We start from the raw sequence: 17797 nt of genomic DNA, 5'->3' as shown, positions 1-17797 counted from the left end.
TGCTGAAGTGCGAGAGCCCTGAATGAAACCAAGAACTGCAATAATGGGACCTGTGGTGGGTTGCAATTTGGGATGTCTGCTGACCAACTTGTGTAAGGCAGGGTTTGAGCTGGTATATTGATTCATTTTCAAGCAGAAAAAATAGCTGAACTGTCATTCTGGGAGCTTAATGAACACTTGTGCCACAGCATCTGCTCCTCTTTGTTAGAGCTGAGAATTTATTTTAACAAATAGTGTGTTTAGAGAATAAATTGACCACATTGTATTTGCTTCCTAAAGCTGTTTGTGGTGCCACTTTTTCGTTTGCAGTTCTTCACTGTTGGTTGGGTACCAGAATGGTAACTTCATCCTTTATCTGTTTCCCTAAAAAAAAAAAAAAAAAAGCAGTAGGGAACATCGTTAGAAACTTGCGTACATTTTCGTTCATTACAATTTCCGTGATGTCAGTTTTTCCATAGTCAGAAGAAGAATATTCAGTTGCGATTACTCTTGAACTAGTAACAATACAGTGTATATAAATCAAAACTTTCTGTGCTAATTATAATATATTTATGAGGGCTTTTAGTTTCTCTCTTATAGAAGAGTATTTTCATTCCTATTATATTTTGCATAATCTTTTTTTCTGAAACGAAGAAATGCAAGAATTCTATAGCCGAGGTTGTCATTTTAAGATGTGCAATGAGAGACTAGGCTAAAAGAAACTGCAATATTCTATATAATTTCATGGGGTCTTCTAAGGAAATATGCCAATTTTATGGGGGCTCTTATGGAAAAATTCTGATTTCATGTGGATTCAGGTGAAAAGGTAAATTTCATGGGATTTCTGAAAATGGCTGGATTTCACTGGTTCCATGAAATCTGTGACAGCCATGGAAAAATGCACAGTTCTTGTCATGGAGTAAATTTTTATTGTGGTCTGCAAAACTTTTATTTTCTGTGTACATCTGTTCCTCTGACACATATTATGCATTCTGGACCTCTTCCTCATCTTGTAGTCTCTTCCTGTGAATATTTTACACTTCTTGATGGATGCATAGTGCTCTGATCCTCAGATGATAGAAATCCATGACTGCCTACAAAGAAGGTTCAGTGTGCGAGTGTGTGTGGGGGGAAGGGTGTGAAAAATAAGAAATACTAAATACAGTCCTGGGGATTTCATATTTTATGGTAATACCAGCTTATTTTATGCAATATAGGATGGAAAATAATCAGGACTAAGGAATGGGAATGATTTATCATATTCAATGTGAGATATAAGCAATGTAGCATCAAAAGCAACCTACTTGCAATTTGTAAAATCCCGGCTTGTGCCGAGGGTCCAGCACAAGACCACCCGAGGAGCATACAAAGCTTCAGAGGAGAATGACTGTGTTGTGGCATCTCAAATTATCCTGTAAGCAGTGCCCTTGTTGGCTAGGACGCAAGTGTGACTGTAGCGTGCTTGCATTGTTCCCTGTCTTGATAGAGGCAGCAGAGCTGAAATAGATCTTGCTTTTCAAGGAGGGAAATTAAGACACTGAGGAGAAAAGGAATGCATCCTCAGACAGGGCTTGAAAATCAATGGTGAGATGAGGTGAAAACTTACAGGAAGGCTGTGTCAGAAGGGCATGGGAAATGACAAAAAGTGATACTAGGTAAGTGGAGGAATCGGAAAGGAAAGAATTGTGAAGCAGATTAAACCAAATCTATGCAGGGTTTTAAATGAAGAAGTCTAAACAGTGTCTTGAGATGAACAGGGAGCCGTCTGATTAGCTTTGATTTAATGATATTCTTGAACATCTTTGTGTGCCTGAGCAGCCAGAACTGAGAACATTCCTGACAGTGGAGATGAAGCCTCTCCTGGGAAATTGCCTTCCTTCCCCTCAGCTGAGGGGAGATGTGGAGAAACGTCACAAAGTACAGCAGAGGTGATGGGGCTGTGGGTCATTCCTCATACACAAAAAGGAGAGGAAATAAATATCAGGGTCCTGGATGATGTCCTGTACCACTCCCACTTCCATGAGAAATGGGAAGCAGAGAGCTGAAACTAAGGCTAGCTATTGATGCACATCAAGGCTTGTCTATATTTAGCAAAGCCAGGGGAGGTTCTGAGGGGCAAGAAGGACAAATGAAAAGCAACGTCTGGTGTATGAGGGAGTTGTTTGTTTTAGCTGCAATGCGCACAGGTATTTGTGCTGCATGTTATGCTGTTCTTTATTGCCTGCTACACACTTTCTTCACTGAACCTAATAAGTTCCTAGGATCTCTATTCCCTTTTGCTCAGTTTCTGTAAATGCTAAATAGAATTTTGCCATGTATAATGTTTTCCAGAGAAAACATCATCACCTTTTGTTGTATCATTTTGAAGGAGTTTTTGGCCTGCTGGGACCTAGAACTGCTTTCCCCCCTTCCCCATCAAACAACCTACAATCCAGTTCTCCTTTGCATAATCCTATTTCAAATATGAACAATATGACTCCTCCAGTTTATGCTAGCAAGGAAATTTGGTGGTTATATTTCATCACTGCCTTAGAGAAGAAGGGCAGGGCAGCTGCCAAGCTGTCTTTGTACAGCTTTTCTCTGCTGAAATCTAGTGAACAAACTGTAGTCGTCTTGATAACATATTCAAGCTTTTTCTTCCCTCTTTTGCTAGCTCGTGGTGTCAGCAAGTTGTGGCTGTGTGTTTTTCACTTGCAGTAGGTAACAACAGCCTGCCCATCTCATCCCCAAAGGGTACAGGTCAGAGAAGGTCCTACTGTCTCTTTCTCTGGCTGCAGGTTCCTGATGTATCTGCCTCTGTCTTGGTGACCCTCAGATCACTGTAGTGATGCCTTTATCACCTCTAGGATTTCTAGTAAAAAACGGCTAGTTAAAATGTTCTATACCAGCATGTGGTGAACTAGTTGGAGGCCTACCTTTTAGCTTTAGTGAGCTTTTCAGCATAGAAAAGGGGTGTTCAGCTTGAGGATGGCAAAGCCCAGAAGGAGATGTCTGTAATTGACCAGACAAGCCTGTAGGTCAGGAGGAGATGGGAGCCTTCATGAGGACCTGTGGGAGGTTGGGATGGTTGTTCTACATCTGGCCTCTGCCGTAGTGACCCCTCCTTTGCCAGGGAGCTGAACTGTGCTCAGCAGGGTTAATTACCAGCAGAGCTTCTCCAGGCCCACTCTTCGTGTATGGCAGGGCAGGGTTGGGGTTTGTGTCTCTTTGGGGCTCCCGTGCTGCACCTGGTCCTTGTGGTGTAGGAATCAAAGCTAGGTGTGATGTCTTGCAGGGTCAGAACAGGATGCATTGGTACTTCTAGTCAAGAACATAGATCAGTTTCATTCTTTGAAACTTTCCAGTTACTCCTTTTCTTTACGTACAGTGCACACTTGCCTTATACGTTTTGTTAAGTCAGGTAAAAAGACAATGTCCACTTTGTAATACATTTTGGCAGACTGTCCCTTTTTCCCCAGAAGCCATTTGTGCCAGTATCTAACTACTCTACCAACTAAATATACATGGCTAATGCCTGCAAACTTATTCATGCTGATGGGCCCTGCTTGTTGGAAGTGTTCTGTTCACACCAGATGCTGCAACCCTGACCATACATTTGTGGATTAGCATGCTTGCTTAAACATGTGTACAGAACTGGCGATCACAATAGAAGGGCATGGACTATCTGAGTCTTTAATCTCAAATGTAGCCCATGGGTAAGGCAGATGGATTAGTATCATCACATGTAATGGTATCATTTTACCTGTGAACCCCCTTGACTGCCCCTACTTTGGGAATCCCAAAAGATCCATGGAGAGTCGTGAGGCCCCGGGGATGCCCGAGTTCATGTAAGCAAAGACGCACATTACCTGTGGTGGTTGTTCTTTCCACCAGGGAGAACTAGATGGCAATCCAGCTATTTCCTTTTGGGTGTCTCCTTTCAAAACGGTCAGAGGCAGTGGGACTTGGAGTGCCTGACGCCCTGCTGTTTGCATGTATCTGACATCGTAATTTCTTCTCCAGAGTAAACTGGCTAAATTAATTTGATTTTAAAGAAGTGAAGCACTGAGATTTGCCTGACATTTTCAGGATTCCAGGACGCTGTGTTCCCAGATCAATATGCTGATTTAGTAACATAACTTATGCTCAGGAAGGCCATGTGACACTCCCAGACCCATCCATCTTAGTCGAGCATTTCTATTAGAGCTGTGCAAATCCCTTCCAGGACAGCAAGGGAGATTTTAGAAGTTTCCCATTAGAAAGGGATAGTGTGGAATTACAAACACCCCCCACCAAATACCAGATCTGAATACCCCCTTTCTCACGTTTGAGACTCAAGCAGGCCCTGACACAAGACCATCTCTGTATTGCTAGCAGGCAAATAGACAGGCACACATATACATAGGTCTGCAGATGTAACAATAATAGCCTATTGCCCATAAAATGTGCACTTGCATATGCAGATAAAGATGATTCATTTTTAAGCAGGCACTTTTTTGGATTAAAAGATGCCCTTGAAAAGGTAAAAGGGCACCTCAAGTACCAAGACATCATGTAGTTAAAAACCAAGGAGAGATTTAAGTTCTTCACAGACATAAATAGAATCAGAATAGTGCACAAAGGTAGTCTGAGTTTATCTACATGAAAACAAACCAGATATCATTTGGTCATGTAGCTCATTTAATATATATCAAAAGTGTTTGGCTGTAGGCCATTCATGTTTATGATACCTGCAGAAACAGCATATTGGAGTCAGCGACTGTTGTGTCACTCAAACAAAAAGTGACTTTAGGACACAGACAATGTGAGTGAACTTCTTATTCTGGCAAAAGTCTTGGTAAAAGCGTATCAGAAAAAATGCTACTCTCATTTTCTGTGTTAAACAGCTGGTGGTGTAGCTCTCTCACATGAGACAATGCTTAGAGTTTATACTTCCTTTTACTTTTAAGGTACTGGCAGCTGAATCTCCTAGTAGTGCTAGAAAAATCTTCGTATGTTATTTATTTCAAGGTGCACAGAAACTCTATTTTAAATAATGAGCCAGCTTTCTCTTCTGAACAGAGCAGAAATTAATGTAGTTACTTGATTGTAGCAGTGAAGTTGCCTAACCTCTAAACCAATACTGCTTGTTCCCGTATTTGCCTAGCTTTGATTCAGGATATTTCAGTACCATTCTGTTTACCTGCAGGGACATTTGCCTGACTACAACTTTTAAGAACAGGTTTAAATTTATGCTGGAAAGTGTCCTCTCCTTACTATAGGATACAATTTTTCTTCTAAGTGCCTTTCCTACTCCAAGTAGACCAAGTACTCCTGAAGGTGTCACATCCTTTACGCCCCACACAATGGCTGACAGAGCCTTGCACATCAGAACCCTTAGTGCTCGCCGGGGAACCAGGATTTGAAGGATCACTAAACTTAGCCATTTTGTATATCAATCCACGAGGCAGCACTTTAATCATGTATTTTCAAGGTTAGAGTGTTCATTTTGGCCTCATACTTGCTAAGTGTCATAGAGATGTTATGCACAGTACATGGTAATGCTATAATCTATTGCTTTCTAAAAGCCACCCAAAGTACTGCACTGTCATCAAATAACACTTCTTGATGACATTGCGTGCTCCAGATGTATCCTGAAACAGACTGACACAAATAAGTCATTTAAAGATGCACAGCCAATCAGGAAATCTTGCTAAATGGTTTTCTATCTTTTTAAATTATGGCTTTGTTTTAATGAAGCATTTGCTAACAATGAAGCTAGGTACATGCATTTGGTCTGTCCCTGTTATTCTCAACAAGGTAACTGATGTGGCCATATTCTGGTCTGCAACATGGGACCAGCCTGAGGTTAATTTGTCTCTGTGAGGAAGAAAATAGGCCTGTTACTCCTACTCCTTACTTGACTTTTGTTGCTGACCAAAAAACCACACTGTTTTTATACTGGGGAAAAAGAAACAAAACCAGAAGACTTAAACGGATGATGAAAGCTGCCCTCAAAGTGGCTGTTTCTAACTGGGGTTTTTTTTAGTTCTTTTTTACTGCAGAACCTATGAATCTTCCAAAATCTAACTGCACTCTGCCTCGGGCAGTTCTTACAAACATTAGCAGGTTACTTTAGATAGTATGGAGAACATCAGTTTTGTCAGGCTTGTATCATTGAAAATGCTTCCTTTCTCCTTTGCTGTCCTTTGAATGTCACTCAAAGGACAGTCTTCCTCCTGACTTCCCCTTTTTGGGGAGGAGTCTCAAATGACCACTTCGCACCCCATTCCTCCAAGAACCCTGGCTGAGCAAGCTCACAGTCCATAATGCTTCACCTCTTACCTTTGCTGATGTGCTTCTGTCTCCTTGAGTGGCCAGTCTTCTGCCTGCGCTGCCTTCTTGACTCTACTGGACATCTAGTGCTCAGTGTCTGTTTGTTGACTGGGGCGTTACACGGCCCCATACAGGCGTCCTTTCTGCCACACTGTCCTATCATTCTCCCACCAGTTACGGGAGCTGCTCTTTCACGCCTCAAGGTACCTTGTCCAGGTACCTTTAGGTACAGAAAACAGCCCCAATTTCTCTTGATTGCAGGAGACAAGTAACTCTCGGCGCATCTTTTTGCTGTATTTCTGAGACTAACAAAGAGGTGTTTGTATGGGTAGGTCAGCCTCTGCCTCTATGTGCGAGAGGCAGACACGTTTACAAAGTGCCAGCCAGATTTTCAGAGCGCTCTGGGACAGGCATGCCTTTAAGCCTTGTGTGGAATACAAAGCACATACATCGTCATTACTTCATTACCAATCACTATGGATAACGAGTAAACAAAGTTCATAGTATATTCAATATTACACCTAATTCTCAGTGTAATATTGCTCTGGGTCTCTGTAGAACTGTAACCTGTATCTTGGGAAACAATGGGTCAAGTCTGACATTGCGAGTATGTCCAACAACGTAAATACAAATGTTGCACCTTAATTTGCAGAAATGTAGTATTTAGCTATGTCTGATATTTTAAAATGCTTTTCAGCACGGTTCACTTGAAGATAATTTATTTTGTAAGACAACTTGGCCAATGCTATGATTCTTGGAGTCCTATGTTCTGTAGCGTAAAGAGAAGCTAGCGTATTTATGCCTTCTGAAGTCAGTGGAAGTCTCTGTTGACTTTCATGGGGCTCTGGATTAGATCTTTAATGAACATCTCCTGATATCATTATAGGAGCAAATATTGGAACAGCGTCATGAAAACTACAGATTTAGTTGATATGAAGGATTTATTAAAATTTTTTAGAACATAAAGTAGTTTGAAAATTGCTTCTTCACCTGCTGCTGTGTTCATGCTTATCCCACAGTGACCTGAGCCACTCAAAAAAATATTTTGTCAGAAAGGAGCTGAGGCCAAGATTAAGACAAAGGAGGAAATGGTGCAATATAAAATCAACCGGTTGCTTTGAAACAAATAGACAAATTGCAAATTCAGCAATCAAATCTGAATGCACCCAAAGAGATGGTGGGGAGAACCTTTTGAATCCGCTAAGAATTTCACAAGTGTGGTGTGTTGGGTTGTAGAGAACCTGATAGTTTTGAAATGTAAACACACAATATGTAAAACATAAGCCACAGAATTAATGAATCACGTTAATTTCACACTGCCCCCGCTTTGGACTAATTAGTGCAAGTTAAATGCTGCACTTGTTAGGCAGAGCAGTTTGTGCACCGTGTATTGCATTAAGAATTATTTTTGGATCCATTTGCACAATGCGAAAACAGTGTGAAAATATTTTTATTTCAATTAGTGGTAGTTTTACAGTCATTAAAAGATTTCTTTAATAGGCTTAGATTCCCATGGCCTGCACAGCTGCATGAGGTCTGGTTTGCATTTAAAGGTGGGAAAAAATGTAGTGGGAAGGCAGACATTTAGCTGACTGGATTTACTTAATTACCCCCCACCCCATTCTAAAATGCTAAACCAGGCTGATCAATTATCTGTCCCTTCATCAGAGGCCAATTGCTTAATTGCAAATTATCCCTAATAATTACACAGTCAAATAACTACTGGATTTATTTTTAATGAATGTGGGAGCCCTTAACAAGGATTTAAATGTACCCACCAGGATTACTCAAAATCGACAGCTATCAAAGGGACGGAATCTGCCGCTCTCGCTTATGTGGAGGAGAACCTCACTCCGCTTATTTTTTGCTCATCTTCAGTGAAACTTGGGGAAGTAAAGATGCCATGTCCGTGCTTGGTAATGTTTTTAGGGTCTAACATTTCCATCGTTTCAGTGAGACAGACTGAAAATGAGAGATTACTGAAAATGAGAAAGGGTATCAGAACGCAGGATGCTGTGAAGCCGGGGCAGAATATAGGACAGAGCGTAGAAATGCTGCCTTTGCCGAAATGAGATGGAGCTCTGCCAGGCAGCAAAGAAAGGGATTGTCAAAACAGCAGCGTGCACCCCCTTGGAGGCATTCCCAGTGCGGGGAGAGGGAGGTCCCCCCGCCGCCGGGCGGGAGGCCTTCCCCTTCGGTGGGATGCAGCACTTGGAACTGGCCGGCAGCGGGGATGTAATTAGTGCTGACACAAAACACAAGGCAAGGCTTTTGACGCTTGTTTTCCAGTTTTGACAGATGGGAAACATAAGAAAGATGTCTTTTTTTTTTCTTCCCCCACCGCCCCTTCTCTCTCTCCCCCCTTAAATAGCTTTCTCTCTTCAAATTACCTTAAATCACTGGGTACATGGGACGTGTTCTGTGGCGCTGGATGCTCCTCAGCGCACTTGTCAGCCTGGAAACAAGAGGCGTACTTTGTTGACATACTAAACCAAATGAGAAGAGGAATTTAAATATAACGCTGAGTCTGCTCACAGGCAGGTGAAGAAGATTCAGTAGTTGAATATGTAACAAAATTTGGAGTGTGAAGGAGGAAATAAACTGAATGCAAAGGAGCACGCAGAGGAGAGTTAAACTACACATGCTTTCTAGGTAAATTAAAGTGGCTGAACTGTTTTTTGAAATGGAAACTTGGCATCTGTCTGTTCTTTATCTTTCTTGTATTGATGTCCAGAAGTCCAGTTCGGAAATCGGGGCCCCACTGTGCTAACCACAGTAGAAACACTGTACCTGGTCTCCCGCCACCATTGCCCACCATCTAAGCAAAAGCACTCTCTCAGTTCTGATTTGCTTTTTCACTCGTATGTTGCCTGCTCTTTGTAGGTCATGTGTAAGCAATTTTTTCTGCTGCTTTTTCTGGGAGGTTCAGTAATTAACTTGGAGGAGAATGGAAAGCTGTGATCTCGCCTCACTTTGAAAGGCCTTTTCCTGAGATTTCTGCAGCGTGCTTCTTCCTCCTCTGAAATTTCTTACTCTGGATTCTTGCATGGGGAGTTGATATTCTTGACATCAAAGCCCCAGCTGGTATCTTTCTTGATTGTGAAGCATCCTGTGGTATATTATACTCCTAAAGAGATTTTAACACTGACAAAGTGAGGCATGAGGGAATATCAGACTGTTTTGTTCTGCGGGTTGTTTTTTTAATGCCTGAGCCCTGTCTACTTGTACTCTGCCATGATGGGCGTCAAAGTTTGCTAATGCAATCACAGCCTGAAAATTTCAGATTCCACTTAATGGCTCAGTGGCTAGAGGACACAATCCTGAAGTTCCTGAAACATGGCTGGATCTTCTGGTTGTCGCTATGTGAAACAGTGACCCCATGACTGGTGTAAACTTGACTTGTCATCTAAAATCTGGATTTATTTAAAACGTAGATGAACCCCAAAAGATAAATTCAGTAGCATTCATCATTTTCATGTATGACTTTGAGTATCTTCTCTAGTCTGTCTGTGCTGTTGCCAGTCTGTTGGGTTTGTTCCTTACAGGATTAATTAAGAATACGCTCTGGTTCGTGCACGTGGAATTAGCACATTAAAGTTGATGTGGATTTCCACCTACACCCCTTGTTCACAGAAAGAAAACCAAGACCTTGCACTGCTAAGCAGTTGCTGGATTTATTCTCTGTACCAAATGCCAGTAACGGGGTGGGGAGGAAGAATCATCCACCCATCCTTTTAAACTGAGCAGATCTTTTCTTTCCTATTTTTCTAATTGATTTACCTTACCCTTCGATGCTTTTATTATCAGTTTCTCATTCCTTCCTCCTTGGTTTCTTTTTCCCTTAAATACACATCCCAGTCTGCACTGCTGTTTGCTCTTCTTAAGTTGCAATGTGGTCTTGACTTTTATTTGCATTAAGAATACCTTTTTTCCAGTATTTGCACCCCTGAAATAAATGCCCATAATGGTTAAGGGTACCAGAATCTAGTTCAATATTAGTAAGAAAATTCCAGCACTGTCAGGTTTTTTTTCTACTTTTTAATCTGGAATCAGCACATCTTCCAGTTTCTTCGACTCCCTTGTAATTTGTTTAGAGTGATCACTTTTCCGAGAGCAATACGAGGTACAGGCACCTCACATTTGTTTTTTTAAGATCTCTCTTCTGCATCCTATGCCTAACGTGGGGCTTTGTGCATCAGGAGTAAAGAGTGTAAAGCAACCTTTTCCTCAGCCTGGTTTGAAGCACGTTTCTCCGTGAATCTTCTCTTCCCGTGTTCTTCGTCTCATCACAATAAACAATCAACAGTTCCAGAGAATGCTGTAATTAAAATTTCCTCGAGGAACAGTGGTTGTTATGGATACTGTTAAGTATACTGAGAAGTGTCATGGGTTACTGCAAAAGAAGAAATAACCAATATGTAGTCCTTTGACCTTATTTTGACCCCCGCGGAGGCGTGGGGGGGGGGGGGGGGGGGGGTGGGTAGGTGCAACACAGACACGCATTTTTATCCCGATAACGCATCCTGGCTGGAAGACTGAGCGCTGCTGCTTCAGCGTGCTCCTCCTGGGAAGCGTTTTCAACCAGCGTGAGAGCCAGGGCGTTGAGCGGGGGGTCGCGGGGTTTCGCAGCCCCCCGAACAGGTTCCTGCAGGCGCCCTCCTTGGCGGGCCTTCTTCCCCCGGGCCCTGCTCCGCGCTCCCCCCGACGGCGGGCGGATGTCGCCGGGCCAGCCGGCTCTGCGCCCGCCGAGCCCGCGGCTGCCGGCGGCGGAGGGAGGGAGGGAGGGAGGGAGGGGGCTTTGTGACGCGCGCCTGGAGGGGCCCCGGGATAGGCCCTGCCGCCGCAGCCCCGTGCCGCCGCCGCCGCCGCCCCGCCGGCACCCCCCGCGTCGCCCCCCGCCGCCGCCGCCCCGGGCCCAGGGCGAGGCCCTCCCGCCGCTGGAGCCGAGCGGGGAATCCTCGGCCGGGGGCGGCGGGGCTGAACCGCGGCCAAACGTGAGCCCCCGCGCTGCGGGAGAGGGACGGCTTACCGGGGTTCGCCGCGGTGTTCAGGAAACCTTCCCGCTTTCGGCGTCTCTGCGGTTTTCTGATCCGAGACTCGCGGTGCCGTCTGGGCCGGGCGCCTTCGCCCGCCGGAGTGGCAGTCTGGAGGGGAATTTGGCAAACGCTCTTTGAAAGTCCAAGCAGCCTGTGTCACTTGGGTTTTCTCTGCTTGCTCTTGCCGGCGGCCTCAGAGGGGTCTAGGAGACTAGATAGGACTTGCCTCCTCCTTTCCTCCTCCTTTCCTCCTCCTTTCCTCCTCCTTTCCTCCTTCTTTCCTCCTCCTTTCCTCCTCCTTTCCTCCTGTCTGTCTTTGAAGCAGGACAGGTTTGCCCTTACTCCATTTGCCTAGCTGTAGCTTCAACCGCTATTGCCTGTACTAAAGTAAGGCTCCTGGCTCTGCAGGAACTTATAGCCGTAGATACATGTTAATTTACCTTATAGCATGTTTGTTTTTAAAAATATCATTAAAAATTTGGCAGAAAATAACATATTATCTGCTCAGCCATTTAACTCTCCAGATTTTTTTTTATATATCGTTTAATCCAACCCATCCACTTTTGTTAATTTGGCTTGCTACCCTCTATTTTTACTCCTAATTGAAATGTAAAGGATAGTGCAACAGCAATCTCTGCAGTGAATATACATATGGAGAATTCAGGGAATCTCTTTGCAAAACAGATAATGGTTCGTCCAAGATAACAGAAGCGAAGCCATACTCTCTACCCTATTGCAACATTAGTGGTGCTGGCATTGCCCCTATAAAGGGCAGCAGTCTGCCCAATATTTCTTCAAAATGCATATCTACAGGTTGCAGGAAAGAGAGGAAATGACCCTGGGACATCCTGGGAAGCCCTGGAAAGACCTACAAACAAAAGCAAGAAAAGTCTAGAATGAGCAAACGGAAAGATAAAGCTTGAAAAGCAATTAAAATGGGGAAAGCACAGAATGGTCTCTCAAGCGCTGTGAAGGCCTCTTGTATTTGAATACCTCATTAAGCAGCTGCATGGGAATTGAGCACCTAAATACCTTAAAATCTGGCCCCAAATAACTAAGATTTTAAGCTGTCTGAAAAGGGAAGTGATCTTCTGTTTCAGGATATGAAAATATGGGATGAGCACTTACTTTCCACTCCAGGTATTTAAGATTTGTCTCATCAAACATAAGCCTAGGAAATAATAGTGAAGATTTAAATTCTGTATGGCTATGTACTGATTTATTCGCAGAAATACAGAACAAGAAGGAATGCTAGAGGTCCTACCTTATGAATTAAATATCTTGTAAATGGAGGTTTATCCTGTGAAGTATTTGGCTCTGAGCATGTGTAGAGAGCTCTATGGGCCTATCCCCATGCTTGGTTAGGTGGGTATACGTGTGTCCCTTGCTAGTTCAAGGTGCATCCTAGTTCAGCCTGGAAAAGCTCACTGGCTGGGGCAAAAGCATTCAAGCTGTACAGAAATACTCTTACCCAATGGAGATACTTCGAACTTCTGTTCCTTTAAACAGACAAACCCAACCCTTTTCATTCAGTTCTAGGCATGACAAATTTGGAGTTTTAGGAGAAAACTGCTTTTGGCTTATGATGCTGAACTAAATTAGGAAATGGAGGGGGAAAAAAAAAAAGCATTCCAAAGGTACAATTTGGAGTTAATGCTAAAAAGTTTCAGCGTATAGACAAAATTGTAAGTAGCTAAGAATAGGAATTTAAAAACTACTGTGCCATCTCAGCCGTGCCATCGATGTTGCTACCATGACACTACAGTAATTTATTGTTGCAGAACATTCCCTCCTAGAACTCTCTAAATATTTTAAGGAATTTCAATTACATATTGCAGGGGAACATCTTTAAAAGCGTTTGGGTTTGCTGCTTTAGGGACCTTAGAGAAATCCATATGCAGAAAAGCAAACAAAACGAGTGAGAAATGTACACTGTTTAATTAAATACCAGGTTTTGGCACATTCTTTTTCTTGCTAACCATGACTTATTAAGGAAAAAAGTCCTGCATAAAATCCTTCAAGTGTACAGATAGATTTTTTTTTTCTTCTAAGCTTTGTTTGAATGGCTTGTATTGTCACTGAAAAAAAAAAAAAATCATAGACTTGGGTATATTTTTTGGTTCTTTTCATATGTTAATAAATTATGGACTGTTTTGGACCGCTTATGTGATCAATAATTTAAAGGCTCATTGTCCTGAGAAATGTTGAATTCATTATGAGAGAGAGAAGTCATAGATTCAGTATCTTCATCTCTGTCATCAGTTGTTATGATAGATGTTCAATGACTGTGGATGCAGGCAGGCAGGAGAGCTGCTTGGTCAAGAGTACTGCCACGCTTGGTGCCAGCCAGAACTTGCTGGATCTCAGGTTTCATATGGAAACACATGGGTTATTTTTGCTACATGGGTGTATGCGACTAGGAGGTGTAGTTTCCAGGCTGTTGCAACAACAGAGTTGGTACTTTCAACACAAAACAAATCTGCTCTTTGCACTACATGTGAATCTTTAACGATTTCAAAGAGTGTGATTAAGAAGGGGAGCAAGGCTTGGATGCTTCAGTAGATTGTTAAGGGCCTTTTGTCACTCAGTTACGGGTGGCAGTCCTGTACTGCCTGTCTCTGCAGTGCAATGTAAGGTACTTCACAGCAAAGTAGTTCTATGTAAAGCATGCTTCAAAATTTCAGTCTGGGAGGCAGTAAATAGAGTTTCTGTTTTCTAACTGGCTTTAGTTTGGAGCCAAAATTTTCCTGATTTCTGTATGACTTTGGCTTCTAGATTACTGCGACGTTCTCCGCTTCACTTTGATGTTGGACTCTGCTTTTGTCTGCTTTGTGAAGCTGCATATGATACATGATACATCTCAATCTTTAGAAATAAATGTTTGCTTCCTTTCAAAGTCCCCAGCCCACTGCTGGTAGATCAAAGTTAAAAGGAGTTGAGAGGAGGTAAGCCTGCTACGGTGATGATAGGTAACGGAGGCCTTTTGGGGAGGAATGCAGGTATGCTGAGGCATCAGGAAAAACGTACTCATTCCTTGTTGGTTTCTATCTTATCAGGAGCCAGCACTGCAAGGGAGGGAGGGAAGATCCTGGGTGTGATTCTGGGCCTTGTGGACTAGACTTGACCACGCAGCTCAGTGAAGTACTCCATCTCTGCTTGCAACAGTCTAGCTTCTCCCACTGGATACACCAAGGGATATGTGTTGCAGGAGCTCATGAATAGCTGTGCCTATCTCTTAGATAGGTGTGATCAGTATTAAAAATTTGTTCCAAGTTTTGCTCTCAGAGACACCAGTGTTCTCCTAAAATCAACAAGCAAAGAAAATGTAGCTGAGAGCAGAGTGTGGCTATTTATTTTTACGTTCTTTTGTATCTGTGGACTCAGTGGTGAGACCCAATGCTATTGGTGCCGTAACTCTGAGCATCTCTCAGCAGGCACTCAGCTCACCAGCTTGGACCGGGCTGTACAATACTAATTAATTCTAAAGAGGGCTAAGTGGCTTCTGGGTATGATATTATTAGTACTGAGGTAACTGGGTGACACACCAGAAGAATTTGAAATTGGTAGCTCAGTTATGAGCATAAGGGACTCTGGCTTATTCTTCCTTAAATACACTTTTCCTGTATTCCCTTGACTGCAACTAAACTGCAGAATATTTACCTGCCTGATTGTTGTTTGTAAATCTAGGCTCTTTCCTCCCCCCCTCCCCCCCTCCCCCCCCCCCCCCCCCCCTAAATCTTCCTTAGATGCTGAGAGGAAAAAATAGCATACAAGAAAGTGGCTGTAAAGCATTTCTTTTCTGTTCTGCCTCTCTGCGTAGAGCTTTTTGTGGCACTCAGGGGTGCAGTAGGGCTTGAACAGTCCAGACAGTGTGCCAAGGCATATTCCTGTAGGACATCACTAGAGATCCCTGCTCGTAAACCCTGCCTGCAGAGCTGTAACCAGAGAGAGAAAGAGAGAGAGGGAAAGAGGTGAAGCAGGGAGGACACAGAGGTGTGATTAAGGGCTTCTAGAGAAGGCAGAGAGGGAAAACAGAGAGAGAAAATAGTGGATAGATTGGGGATATGGGAAACAACAGCATTCAAGGGCCAGGCTGAAGGCAAAGGGGCTGAAACAGAGAGTAAAGGAAAAAAGGTAATTGCAATCCTGGGGTAATATATTAAGATGAAAAGCTGGGCCAGTCACAACCAACTTGTGTGGAAAGTCCAAGAGCTGGCTGAGAATCAGCAGGCAGAGGCTATGAGAAAAAGGGAGAGGTGGAAGAAAGAGGTTGGCTGTGAGAGCAAGAAAATGTGCTGTGCTTTGTGAGGGATTGAGACTCATTCAGCTGGGAATGTCTGTTTTGTTGTGGACAAAATGCTTGGAAATCTATAGGGAGAGATGGAAAGGGCCTTTTGCAAAGAGACAGTATGAAGAGCTTCACATAGTGATAATTTTTAACAAAGTAAAAAGGGCAGTGATTTCATTAAAAACTGCTGGATGCTTAGCACAGTTGAATCTCAGGCCACTTATTTGAGTATCTAAACGTGGATTTAAGGGCACTGCTTTACACATGTGAAAGAAAGAAGTGGATTGGGGGGCTTCGTCTACCTTCTTTGCTAGGGTAAATATCTGGAAATCAGAAGACTTACCTGGATGGCAGAAGGCACAGATTACTGCTGTTATAGATTGTTACCAAATCAGGTTTTCATTCTTAAAACAGGAGAATCTGCGATAGTGGAAAGATAAGTCGGTGGAGCTCTTGTAAGCCTTGCTAGCACAGAATCTGCCTGGATTTTTTTAGTTATTAATCAGTTTTGTCTTGGTTTCTAATGAGTGGTTTGAAAACTGTTGCCCACTTGTGAGAAGCATTTGTATACTGCTAATATTCTCATCTGTGTTATCTTGTTACTCTCATCATTTATTTCTGCATTTGGCTAGTTTTCCTCAAGCATGTATAGTCTAAAATTGAACAAGAGTTCTATACCGCCTATGGTGTTAAATACCAGTTTTAATGCAGGATTTTATTGGTTTTGGCTGTGACTGAACAGAAACTAAAGAATCCAGGCAGCATTAAGAGGCTCTTGAAAATTTCAGCCAGTCCCCTCATTCTGACTTCCAACGTCCTGAGAAATTGGAAGTGGGAGAAGTGAATGGAACTGGTTATGGGAGTTCGAGGGCTGCTTTTCTTCCCTTTTTCAATTCATCGCAACTTTCATTAAATAAATTCTCAATAAGAACAAGAGAGTAAAAGAGTGACAACTGCATTTTCAGACTCAGCCTAAAAAATTAAAGACATAAGGAAACATAAAGGATTGAAATGTATGACTGTAAACACCCAGAGGCACATTATATTGTCTTTTCTCAGATAGATTCAGCTTCTGATATTCACGTTCGTGAATAGCCCATTTCAGTGATATTACTGGGACAAGATCCTTATGGATATAGTTCCTGTTACTTCACTAACATCAGTTCAAGTCAACATCTCTACACAGATTTTAAATTGCTTGATGAATTTTGCGAGGTTCATGTTACACATGCAACAAGATGTGGCTGCTGTCACTGAATGGACATTGATTGGAAGGTGGTGGTGAGTACTATCATGCTGGCTGGGTGGGGAGAAGGCTGCAAAGTGCAGAGTAGTCCTTGACCAAGCAGCAAAGGACTCTGTGGGGTGCCCTGTGTGGGGAGGAGTGGGTGGGAAGGTTGTGAGTGGAGAACACCACACAACAGAAGCTAAGGACTCCCAGGGCACTGGTACTCTAGAAAAACACTGAATGCCCAGAAGCAGTTCAGCAAACACCTTTTTGTGAAGTTGAAGGGAGGAGCTTCTGAAAGGGCATATAAGCAACAGGCAAGTAGCTTTATTAACATGGCTTGTTCAGCAAGCTAGCATTGTTTAATAAGCTGAGGAAGTAAGAAACTGTTACCAAACCATTGCAGAAATGTGAGGAATATTGCAGTTGGAAGGCATGAAACTCTGGAACTACAATATTAGTTTCCTAGGAGAGGCCAAAAGAAAGGGGGACACTTGAAACACTTATAACAGGTTTAAGACTTAGGACTCATGCAGGTAATTTGGAATCCTTCATTCAGAAGGAGATGGTAATGGGTATCGGAGACCCAAACTGTGAACAGGGATGTTAGAAAATCCTGAGTTAACCTTAAAAAGCAGTAAGGATGCAGGAGGCCACAGTGCAGAGGCAGACCAGACTGCAGGTGCTGGAAGGAGAACGGAGGCAACAATCCCCTGAATCGGGGCCGCAACCCATCACAAGCCCACGGGAGCGCAGGAGGCAGAGCAAAACGGATGACTCCAAGGGGAAATCTGCCAAATGTACCCAGAGCTCTCTTTAAATGCTGCCCCGGCACACCGCGCTATCTGCATGTGATGGCTTTCAGCAGGCTGCGTGAAATGATTTGGTAGCCTTAGCTGAGTCCCACCACAGAAATGCCAAGCTTCTTAAGCTGCTTAACAGGCTTGGCAAAGAGGATAATGATTAACCGTT

At 43.1% G+C, this 17797-nt stretch overlaps 1 long non-coding RNA gene across 1 annotated transcript in view; it reads left to right on the top strand.

Annotated features, from left to right (window-relative positions):
- Nucleotides 1–16879, top strand: part of LOC115346986 — a 53641-nt gene extending 36762 nt beyond the window's left edge. The window contains exon 3 of the long non-coding RNA XR_003925341.1: nucleotides 16784–16879. This is a non-coding gene — a long non-coding RNA (uncharacterized LOC115346986). The remainder of the gene's footprint in view (nucleotides 1–16783) is intronic.
- Nucleotides 16880–17797: the final 918 nt, after the last annotated feature.

Source organism: Aquila chrysaetos, chromosome 1, assembly GCF_900496995.4.
Source record: "Aquila chrysaetos chrysaetos chromosome 1, bAquChr1.4, whole genome shotgun sequence".
NCBI lineage: Eukaryota > Metazoa > Chordata > Aves > Accipitriformes > Accipitridae > Aquila > Aquila chrysaetos.
Note: the sequence above shows the minus strand (reverse complement) of the source record. Positions and strands in the feature narration are given on the sequence as shown.